The sequence below is a fragment of the Ambystoma mexicanum genome, chromosome 14 (assembly GCF_040938575.1).
Source record: "Ambystoma mexicanum isolate Mex_15411 chromosome 14, UKY_AmexF1_1, whole genome shotgun sequence".
Classification (NCBI taxonomy): Eukaryota; Metazoa; Chordata; class Amphibia; order Caudata; family Ambystomatidae; genus Ambystoma; species Ambystoma mexicanum.
In genome coordinates, this window is record NC_090940.1 from 526,422,883 (window position 1) to 526,435,604 (window position 12,722).

The following is a 12,722-nucleotide window of genomic DNA, read 5'->3' on the forward strand; positions in this document are numbered from 1 at the left end:
TGTCCCACGATCACTGCTGTGAGGAACGGGACATTCATCATAGCTGTATATGCTTGTTTGTTGTTTGCGCACACTTTTATGCTGCACGGGGGCGCTTCTGCCTGCTTTCATGTGGCGAATGTAATTGTGCTTGTGCGTGTGTTTTGACATGTGCGGGTTTTCCCTATTCGATTCCATGAATACGTGTAGTTCGCATGCGTGTGGGCGTTCCGTGTACTTCCCAGCAGTACTTCCCCAGTTACACCCTTATTTTCACGGAATGTTCCCCATTCTGCGTGTTCCGTCCCGTGTTCCGCCCCCTTTTTGATGTGTGTGCTAACGTTGTGCGCTTTCGCTGTGCACGTTGCGCACGGCGTTCGGGATGTGGAAGTGACGTGTGCGCCCGTGGGCGCAACGCGTGGATTTGGCGCACATCCCAGGAAAAACATACGCAGGGCCTTCCATGAATCGCACACGTGCGATTCACACGCATGCACAGGCTTTTTCACGCTTGCGCCAGCTTGCGACGCACATTTATTCCATGAATTACCCCCTTTATCTTGTCTAATATGACCTACCAATCCTTTCAAGTGTTTTAATTCTTACTCACTGTCCTCAGTTTTTTCCTTTGAGACAATTGAGTGTTGAATTCTTTGCACTTTGATTGCATGTCCTTTTGACATAGCTCCAGTTTTGCTCTTAACTTTTTCTGCTGTCCACTAGCTCCATCTAATTCGACTTTTAGTCTGCTAATTAGCTTGGCATCATTTTCTTGCATTCGCAGAGACCTATTTAAAATGAATCATGTTTTGGCACATAACCGTATCAATCAGTCTTTCTCTGCAGGTTTGTCAGCATCATTTAATAATCTCAGAAGACAAACCTGAATAATGCTACCCTCTTCAAAAATGTTGTCCAGTGGTTCTTTCTGAACTTCCTCATAGATATGATCATGCCATTCTGTGGCATTATTTGATGACCATGTTCCATGTGCATACAATTTTGCCTCCAAATATTTCACCAACTCTGGGAATGTGTTACCAATTTGAGACATTCTGAGATTCACTTTCAGTGTCACACTGCTCTCACAAAAATGAGTTCCCTTTAATGCACTTATGGCAGTGTAAAACACACTTGCCACGCCCAGTTGATGCTCTATAGTCTGTTCCCACAGGCCCAACGTACCATTTATGTAGGAGGTTTTATCTTATTGGGGTAAATTTGGGATTTGGTGGTATTTTCTTACCGTAATATTTTGGTGGTAAATTGGCGGTAAACTGGCCTTACATTTAGAGATAGTTTGGTATTGCTCTATTTTGGTGATTATATATTGTTATCTTGTGTTGGTGGTAATTTTAGTGGTATCTTACTTTGTGGTATTTTCAGAATTATCTTATTTTCATGGTATAGTGGTGAGCATGTTTTTTTTTATACTACAACCCCATCATAAAACAAACCTTTCCCCTCTATTAGAATGTCTTTTAGTCGCCTGTAGAGAACCCCCAGACTTATCACACTTCAGAGAACCCAATGAGTTTATTCAGAACGCCACCTATGGTTTGTGGCTGATATTACTGGCTTATGTACATCCAGTAATCTATGTGTCTCATCTGACACTGCCTTCTTTTTCAGCATGCAAAGAAGGGATCACTCACAACACTTACACACACCTTCCTACCTTGCAGGTATTTATTCACTTTTCCTTGCTTGCTATTTTAGCTACAGTTGTAAATTGGTAAATGCTTTACCTCTCTGGTATAAACATCAAACCCCTGTGATTCCCCTGTGTAGAAATTATCCACCGACACATGAGTGACACCAAAATACCAGCCTTTGGTTTTTTTTAACACTCTGTATTATTATAACAATTATAAACAGCAATACATATTACCACATGATATCACAGCATCACCTACAAAATATAAAAGAAAACAGAACAAACAAGCATAGTGCAAGAAAAAAACGAATTTGATTTTAAGCACTTTAAACGTACAGAGAAATAAACATGCAGTATTTTTCTTTTTTTTTTAACTCCTTGCACTGCAAATAAATTGTATCAACTCACATTCATCATTTTATTTTCCTCACTTGGCACTAACTCACCAAGGCCAGTGAAGTCTGAAATTCTCGTACAACCTCGCCCTTTGCAGACCCAGTGCCAAACTCCTTTGCCTGTGTAGGGAGCTGCTAGCTGTTTAAGTTCATAGCTAGTGCTCACACCCACATGGAGTTCATCAGATGTAGCACCGTCTGTCTCTCTGTCCCAGCACAATCTCAATCCTTCCCCCTGATCATTCCTTAAGAAAACTCTAGGTCAGCCCTCTGTTGATGTGGATCATCCACCAATAATCCCTATCAATCAGAATAAAAGAATGTGCACTGTACCAGCCCTCGTTTTTCAAGACAATGAAGATTTCAGCTGTAAAGCAACTGTTTCTGTTTTCCTTTCCTGCTGGTGCATATTTCTGCTCTCCACAAGAAAAAAAAACGCTCACATAAACTGAGTGTGCATCTCTTCATGGAAAATAAAGTGAATTTCAAACTGTGCATGTAAAAACATAGAATGCATTTCATTGTGCACACAAACTGCATTATAATGTTACAGGTTAAAATTAGTATATTAGTAATACAGTTAGTACAAGCTTAATTAGTTATGTATGTCTAATGCAGTTTGCACACAGGAAAACATCCAATTTATAAAAATGTGCACCTCTTCATTCTAAATTGACGGCACAATGTGCTAGAATGTTTTTTTTTGTTACTAAATGTTCTGAAGAAATTGTCTGCTGGCTGTTACTGAAAATGGCTGCATTTAGATATTGCATACTGCCCACAGACTAATTGCTTTTAAAACTAATGCCTGCAGTTTGAAAAACTGGGCATGGCTGCATTTCCATGCTGCATATTACACACTGGCAGTAAAATCCCCATGTATATATATCCTTACAACTTGTATCTTTCTTGCATATTATATGGATAGGTTCTAAGTTTGTATGAGTTTTTAAGACTTGATTGACACAATCTGTTTTTTGTACTTCATGTATTAAAGCTATATTTATGTAATGTCGGATTGTAATTGTTATTTTCTGTTGTACACGTTTATGGCATGATTTTTTTAACTAAAATAAAGTGCAGACATGAGATATTAAAATGTGGGAGGAAACAAGATATACACTTTTTCCACAGAGTGATACTTAGCTGAGGATAGTTAGAAAATGGATACTGCCATAGTTCATGCCTTAACCACAGGAAAGCCAGAGAAATGCCCAACTTATTGACAAGATGACAAAGTTGGCACCTACTGAGAGTCATACTGAAAAAATGAGACGGAAACTGGAGGGATCCACCATGATACAAGTTAAGCAAAGGGCCTCTGTAAACATATTTAACTTCACCGAACGTGCATTTAAAACGTTCAAATCATTTGAAAGCACTAAAAACAACAGTAAAATTTACGTTTTCCAAAATATTTTTCCTTGTCCCATAAAAGAATACACAAAAGCATGGGAACATCACATTTTCCGCAGTTCTAATGAACAATGTGATAGTATATACCACCAAATTTGAATATTAGCTTTTCATAAAACATCAGTACGTGATGGGCCATGGAAAATGTATACTGCTAAAAGCAGGCAGAAATGTTGCAGGAATTTATCCATAATATTGAACACAGAACAGTACAAAGTAGCCTTCAAATTCTCCAAGATACACAAGACTGTTTCTTTGGGGTTGAAAGGGAAGTGCAATACCTACTGAAAACATTAAAACACTGTCTTCATCTGCTATCTCCAGTCTCCCCACAGAGCTTATGACGTCTTCCTTTGTTGTTACCATCTCCTCCTCAGTTTTTACCACTACGTCCTCATGTAGTACTGCATATGCCTCAGCTGTCTCTCCTTCTGGCATCTAGTACCTCCTAAACTCCTCTGATTGCACTGCAAAACTGTCTCACCACAAACTGCTCCAAAAACCCACACTCAGAAACAGTAGCTGAGTGATTTTATACTGTATTCTACTTCCCTGTGGGTGTGATTTTTATTGAGGGTCTGATCCTGCAACTTGGCAATTGGTTGACGGTTGTGATTGGATGTTATGCCTGTGTGCATCTGGGGCTGCAATAGGCTCAGGTTCAAGGGACTGGAACATGCCTAGAAGAGGCTTCTCCGCCATCTTGAATAGCTGTGTTCCCTCTATGACTGTCTCTGGTGCTCTCTGAACTGAGCTGGAGGCTTCAGTGCTTCCAGCATTCAAATTTTGAATTAGAATCTGAAAATACACCCAGCAAGCTTCCTGATCACTTTGTTTCGCATAGTCACTTGTTCAATATGTTTGTATGTTGGACTAGATTGTTTAGACATTTCAAAATTTAGCAAAAATTAGATGGGTATAGTACGACACATTTTTTACTTTCAATAAAGTGTTTGTATATGCTGTGGGGTCACATTATGATTTTCTTTACATATATTAGGATGGACTGGGAAGGCGTGAAGGCATGAAAGGCATTGGATGTTTGTTTTTCTATCTCCATTTGGACTCCTGATTTTGATCACTTATTAAAGAAGATTTTTTCATGACGAACTTGCATCGTTAGATAATAAACCTGAACATTTAACTATAGTTGGGTTCCACTAGGGCATAGCACTAAGGAAACTTTCCGTGGTCTTTTTTTCAGTCCGGTAATTATTTATGGTTTGGAATTGGTTTCCTTGTGAAACCTCAGGGGCGTGAGTGTTGATTTCCCTATGGGGAGTTTTGCTATGTGGACGGAACCTTCAATGTACAACCCCCCCCTCTCTTGGAACTCCGGTGTTGCATATGCTTTGTGAAACGGTTACTTGGAGTTTGTGAAGGTGAAGTACGTGACATGCAAGTACTCCCTGTCTTGCTGGATGTCAGCTCAACCGGCGAGGGATCAGTCTTGCTGTGGACTCAAGTGTGTAATCCGTGATTTTCCAATATCCATATCTAATTTTTATGGATCTGCATAAACATTGGCTGCATCGGTTGGCTCTTTTTCTGATATTGGATTATTTAAAGGGCCAATAACTAATGTAGATTCAATGTAACTGTCTCCTGCCCCATGCCTCTGGTGCTATGGAGAGGATCAGGCGATTGTCCCCAACCCGCCCTTAGCCCCACCTCAAGTCTCGAGGTGGGACCTGGCCTCCGCAGTCACCCCGCCCACCCTAAGGGTGAGGCAGTTGACATCATCACAGGACCTAAAGTAGAGATTGTCTGAAAAATAGAACACAGGTAACGTAGGCCTAGTATTTTCAGGTTTCATGCTCCCAGTGGACTCCAAATGATGCAGAAAGTAAGCCCTAGAAAAATTGGGAAAACACCTGGGACGAGTATTCTCGGTCACAGCCCTGCCCAAACGTGGCCAGCAAAGCTGGTAAAAAGTTGTGCCATCCTGTCTGAGTCTCTCATCTGAGAGAGAAAAAACATCAGGACTCTAAATTGGATTGGGACAATGAAACCTCAGGAAAAATAAACTGCCATGTTTGAAAAATATTTGCTAAATCTTTAAACGCTCTATAATTGTGGGTATTGAAAAGAAACAATCTCGATCCAGAGTCCTTTTAAAGGCTAGCTGGCAGCCGAGAGCCCTTTTACTGTGCTGATCTGATTTCCCTTTTGGGCCAAGGGGAGGATAATACTAATCACTGAGGAAGTGAAACTAGTTAACCGGTCTAGGCTGTCATCCATGTTCCAGCCTACACCAGCTCCGGGCATAGATACGCTTGTTTACTAGTCCCCTGGCTGAAAAGGGGGTGTCTAGAATCATGTCGGGCAAGTCCCAATCTCTGCAGCTCATCCTCTCAGCAGCCAGGCGTGAAGGTTCCACAATTCCAACATTGTTTTGGCTGTCAGCATTGTCATTAAACAGAGTAGATCTTGATGATGCAGAGAAGGACAATAGTCACACGAGCTGGGGCACAATGATGTCAGACGAAGAAAGGGATGAGAAAGAGAGGGCACATGCAGGTTTTTAAAGGAATCAATTGTAGACAAAGGAGTAAAATGGTCAGAATTAGATGACCCTAAAGAAAGGACACAAGAATAAACACCCTATACTGAGCAACTACAAGTAAGATTGCATAGTGCAGGGGATATATCCCTGCCATAAGTAAGCAGGTTAAGATCATTACCAGGAAGGAAAAAAATGGGCGAGGCTAGCTCTGCCTTGAAGACAAGGAGTGAGGTAAATATGATTATGAACCAGGATTTTCACAATTCTCATTATTGGAGAAGGGGGAGGACGACCACAGTATATACCATGGCCGCAGATGAATAAATACCATTTAAGGTGTATATTGCGAGTTTACCTTCCGGTGCGGGAAAAAGGATTTATGCATTAGAGAGGGTGACATCAGGAATGACGTAAGCTATAGGTGACATGAAAGGGCTGCTAACAGCTATCCTAGGGGAGAGAGCTGACATTTGGAAGCAAGCAGGATACGCAGGTGTGACTGGGGCAAACACGACACATGATGGAGCACCATTTAATAATTGCACAGTAGACATATGGCGAGCCCTCAGAGTACAATATCCTGAAACATTAGACATGGGTGCGATTATGACTAGGAAATTGGGAGAGGATTAGGATCCTGTTGCTTTTATTAAAGATATTCAGGACAAATAGCGGCAGGAGACTTGTGAACAGTGGGATAAAACGGTAGCATTAGTTTACCACATTTTGTGTCGGGGACTGCCGGAGCCAGTGCAAAGGCAATTGAAAAAACAGGTGGGAATGGAAGCGAAGCCGTGTCCAGAAATACAAATGCCAATCTTGCATCACTGCCGATTAACGCAGGAGAAGAATAAGAAAAAAGCTGAGAACAGAAAGCAGGAGGAAGCAAAGTTAGTTCAGAAGAAGTTGTCCAAAATAGCCATCGAGGGAGCTGTATTGACAAGTAATGAAGGAGGGCTGACACAGAAGATACAGTCAGGGCAGCAAAATAATGCAGGATATCCCGCAGACCAGAGTAGTTACAATTATTGACCAAGAGGGAATGGGCCTAGAGGAGTAGGACGAGGTGAATTTCAAACCTCTCAGGGAAGAAGGTGGATTTAATGGTGGACAGCCAAAACAATGTTGGAATTGTGGAGGAATGGGAAATGCAGAAACATAGGAGGCATGCAATAGAATTGGCAAGCTCCAAGAGGGAGGATGGGTTATGCGCCACAAAATAATACAGAATCACAGGAATGTTCATGTATGCTCAGACATATGCGCCACTATCCCAATAAATGCAGCCAGCACTGCTTTAAATGCAAACACAACAGGCAGAACCACAGCAAGCACAGATACAGCAGGCTATGGTTCCACAATGGAACATGACCCCAGAACCCCAAAAGGCACTCGTACCTAAATCAGGGAATGGGACTGTCATAGGAGGAAATCCTTTCACAGGTACGGGGATGAATTTATTTCCACAATAGGATAGCACACAGAGCGACTTGATGTGTTCAGAACTATCAGTGACACCAGACCCCCACGAGAAACCAAGGCTGATGACTCTCCAGAACAGGTATGTCCTGGACTTAATTACAGCAATGGAAGGGGGTGTGTGTGCCAAGATCGGGCCTTCTTGCTGTACATTCACACGATCCCATGATGAAAAGAATGGAACCCTGACAGAAGCCCTCGGATGTGCCTCCAAAAGTGCCTGTGGGGAGCCTGGAAGGAGCCTGGAGGGAGCGCTGTGAGTTGCCTGCTACAAACTCAATTGATTGCTGCCACAACTGGACTTAGCATCCTTACAGTGTGTCTATCTATTAAGTCTTGATACTATTAAAGTATCTTCCATGGACCTTCCTTGGACTGTGCCAAACCTTGCCAACACTTGTTAAAACATATGAATTTTTACCTTTTTCTTCTCTTTTTGCAGACCCGCTGTGGCTCTGTCCCTTTTTTCGGCACACTTTCTATTGCCCGTTGAACCTGTTTGGTGTGAGAGGAAGGTCCTGGGTTTGTAATAACCTTTAAGCACTTTTTCTGTTAACAGCAACTTTGTACGACGTGCGCACTGGTCTTACAAGGTGAGCCAGTTATTTGAATTGCGATATTGCATTGGCACCCAATTGGAAGTCACAAACATTTAATCGCTTGTTCTGTGCACTTGGACATGCAGGTTTTACATAGGTATATGCTGCGTGTGCAGGTGTTCGGGCGTAGTGCTGTATGGTTCTAAACTTGCGATAGATTTAAGTAGTATAGTGTGCACCTGCTAACTTTATCAGCAAACTCAAGAAATTACTAACATTAACTGCAGATCAACGTTTTGTCTACAAATCCGATAGATTGAATGTACTTTGTTCTCCCTGCCAACCCTTAAGATTTGCATCACTCTGAATATATTTTGAAGTGTTTTTTCAGAAGTTTTAAGTGTTGAATATGGTTGTAGGTTTCAGAACTGGGAAGGGGATCAAAGATCCCTTTCAAAATTTGATTCAAAGGGCCGCTAACATGGCAGACTCAGAAGCGCAACTATGTCTGGTTCCTAGCAGGATGACTCCACTTAATGAGCACGAGAGTGGGTCCCCACACAATATTAGTTGTCTGGCTTTGCCAGCCGCCATTCCTCAAATGTGTGTAGTTCCCTCACATGAGGCTGCTTATGGTATTACAGAAGCTCAAGTGCACACCACACAATCCACCATGATCAAAACAAAGTTATTCAAATTAAGTGATGTCAATGACGCACAACTTCTGAGAGCAGAAAACCATAACACTATGTTGGGTCCTAATAATTCTTTCACTTTAAACTCTCATGAACCTTTTAATTCATTCCTATCAGATATTTCAATGCTTGCGCCTGCCGTCAAGGCTATCTTTGGGACCATCAACTCCCGTTGCTACATCTTCCTCAAAGATGGAAGAAGTACACTTTCATAAACCCTGTAATATTCAGTTGCCTTTACTGCAAGCTTCACATCCAAACACCACTGCAGGCAGAGTAGCTTTGCCAGGTTTAACAGCGAGCTCACCTAAATCTCAGTTGATGCCCGATGAGCCTGACATTGCTCCTTCCATAGCCATGAGCCCCACGATTGAAATTGGGAAGAATGAGGAACATGAGCTTCTTGGTGGGTGGCTCATGAATATACGTCATTTTCTTAACACGCCAATATGTCTCATCTATTCAACAAACCTGGTAATCATTCATTTCCCGTTCTCGCACGTATTCTCAATCTCTTGGACAAGGGACACCTCACCACACACATGGAAATTAGAGAGATGAAAGGCTCTTTATCAGAAATATTGGCTAAACTTAATAGGGTAGAGGGCTTTATGTTAGCGCATGAGTTGCTTTGTTCAAAACAAGTGGCCCCTAACAAAATGGCCTATGTGGCTTCTGTAAAAAACAAAGCAACCCAAACTGGTAACACAAACGTTCGGGACAAAGCCAGTCAAACAAATGCCATCCACAATTATGGAGACTCCCAAAGAAGATCTTACGCTAACGTGGTAGATGGGTTTGTGAATAGTAATGTACCCCTACATGAAGATATTCACATAGATCTCACTCGGGTTGCCAAATTGCAGCATGAAAGGTTGCTGTTAACTGAGCAACATTTGCAGTTGGGATGTGACTGCAATAAAGGTCCAAATAGACTTATGCAGGAAATTCTACAGAAGACATGAATAGGCAACAGCAATTCAATCCTCCAGGTAGTCCCATGCCACTCACAGATCTAATTGACCAACATTGTTCTTTGATCACTAAAGTGATTACTAACACAGAAGTCCCCATTGAGCACAATCACATCCAACCTACAAAGCACAATTTATCTCGCAAGGAGAAACGACTAGATATCAGAGCTCAAACACGAAGGTTGCTGACAAAAAAACAAAAAGGAGGAACTAGAGAAAAAATAAAAAAAACAATCAGCAACCAAGATCAAGAGTCACAACTCAAACATAAAAAATCTATGTAATATTTGAAATGAAGAAGTAACTCTTGATCTGAGTCAACTTAATGGTGAAAGAATGTTTTGCATCAGCGCTGATTACAACTCATGCAAAGCGCAAGAACAAATCCACAATTACACAGGCCACAGCTAAATCCAATGAGCCATGTCCTATTCAGGAGAACACTCATATCTCAATAGAAAACGTACAAGTTCCCTTTCATCTGTTGGACGCAGCTACTCAATTTTCAGTTATTGAATTATTATCATGTCACAATGTTAAAAAAACATCTAGCAAGTAAATGATGCGTGCCAAACAACGCAAACAACAAGGTACCTATAGAGGGAAATATTAATGTTCCCACTCAGGTTCAAGCAACCTCAGCAAATCAAGACCAGTTCATATGTAACAAAAAGATCGATTCTAGCTGCAATGGAAATAAATCTGCAAATAGAAATTCTGACATACAGTTGAAGGTACCCACACGAACCGCAAACACAGTTGAGAGCAGGAAAAAAGATAATATCTGTGACAGGATCAGTGGAATCATAATTCCTTCAGACAATGCTACCAAAAACCCACTTTCTCACGGTGCATCTCCAATTTGCAGAAGAACATCAATGAACTTATTATTAGTGCACCACAGGCCACACACGCTGATCTACCCTTAGCAGAAGTCCCCTTAGAAATGAATCAGATCATTGGTTGGATCAGTGATTTTACCATTAATGGGTGTTACAGACTTAGTAGGACATACATGTTAAAAGCTTTTCAGCAAATTCCACTTTTGCGCAGCTTAAACTCAGATGATTTGGAGTGGGTAAACCTTCCCCTACACAACAACAGAATGCTATGCAAAGTGCGGTCCTTCATAATCTCTAAAATGATATGCGACCAACGTGCTGACCTAGCGCTATTAGGGCTTGAAGTACAGGTATTCAATTCCAAAGAAGGTTGGAGCTCCTTTATTGAAACTATATTAACCCCAGACCTGGAATTGACATCCTCGACTGTTGAAACCCATTTTCCTAACTCACCAAATGAGACCATGTTAGCACAACTGTCTTCATTTACAAACGCAATAAAAGGTCTGGCTTGGATCGAGCATATATGCAATCGCTCATAAGTGAGACTAAGACTGTTTCCCATACGTAGCACCCTTGTCCTCCCCATAATGTTTTGGAACTGCTGTGGATTTAACCATCTTACCACATGGTCTATGTCTTTTTACTGGGCTAGTATATGTTCTATTCTCTAAATGCAAGTAACAATGGAAGTTAAAAACATTCACTTAGATGGCTACACCTCTTTTTTTCAACTTGCTAGTTGTGGTTTGTCGGGGCGTCCATCAGGGGGTATGGCCATATTTATACATAACCGGATGAGGGTGTCATCAAAGCTTATTCACGCTTCTGAAGACTTCCTGGTAGTTGATATAAACACTATCGATGACCCCCAATTTAGTCTTCTAATTATATCTGTCTACTGGAATCCCAGTAAAACATCTCTCACCTTGATAAATCTTAATAGAACACTAGAAGAACCCTATATTCGGAAGGTTGATTACGAGATAATTATAGGAGGGGATTTCAATTTGACTCTACTTATGCCTCAAAGTGTACACAGGTCTAAGGTCGGGGGTGCATATTCTACGATTCCGGCGGTGAGAGCGTCTTGCTAGGTCAACTGTCTAGCAGAGTGGGACATCCATATTATTCCTAAAGGTTTGAACCAACTTCCATTTACTTGGCGAAGGGGAACAAACAAGTCATTTATCAACTACTTGTGTGTCTCCAGTAATATGCTGGGACTTAGTTCAGTAGTTAAGATTACCAATCCCTGCCTTGGCGAGCAAATGATTGTAAGATTTGAGCTGTCAATTCCAGTGAAGCTCTACCAACAACTCCCTTCCCTAGCGTTAATAGAAATGAAAAGGTATTCTTTGTCCATTGACCAAAACAATAAGCTATGTAGACAGCTCTCTGCCTTGGTAAGTCGTGATTTGATTATAGAAAGTGTAGCCCCCTTTAAAGATCTACCCTTGGATTATATAGAAGTCCAAAATACGAACATGACTACATTTCATCTAAATAATTTAGCTATGAAACAGCGTAAATCCATAACTCAGCAACATTGCAATACATTTCGTTCACAGATTGCTGAACTGAAACGGACTAAGAATACGGATTTACGCACGCTTAAAGGATCTATGCTTATTCAGTCGTTATATGCTTTTTCAAAAAAACGCATTTTACAAAAATACAAACAGGTTAAACATATTGAATTTGAGCGATATATGGATGAAAATCAGCATATGATTCATTATCTTTGCAAGCAGAATTCTAGGAATGTTTGGAAGATAATGAGAAACCCTACTTCTATGGCCATGTCAAGCCTTGCTTTATCGGTATCAGGGGAGGTCTGGACTGAATTTTTTAAGCACTAATTTCATTTACCTTTTGGTCAGCCTTCAGTGTTTGAGTATAAATTTGCCAATGTAATTCAGTCTCAATGTCCTTGGTCCCGGGAGGATATAATATGGGCTATTAAAAGACTCAAATATTCCAAAGCCACTGGCCCAGATAGCATTCCTTCTTGTGTTTTGAAGGATGATCCATGTTTCTGGGCAAACATCTTTAGAAAAAAGTTTGATTATATCTTTACAACTAAAATGATTCAAAGTATCTTGGCTCTCAGCTATTATTATTCCTCTTTACAAGAAAGGCTCCATCCCAGATCCACGTAACTATAGGCCTATAGTGCTTATGGATACATCGGCCAAGATTTTTGCTTTACTCATTTTAAACAAACTCAAACTGTTTAT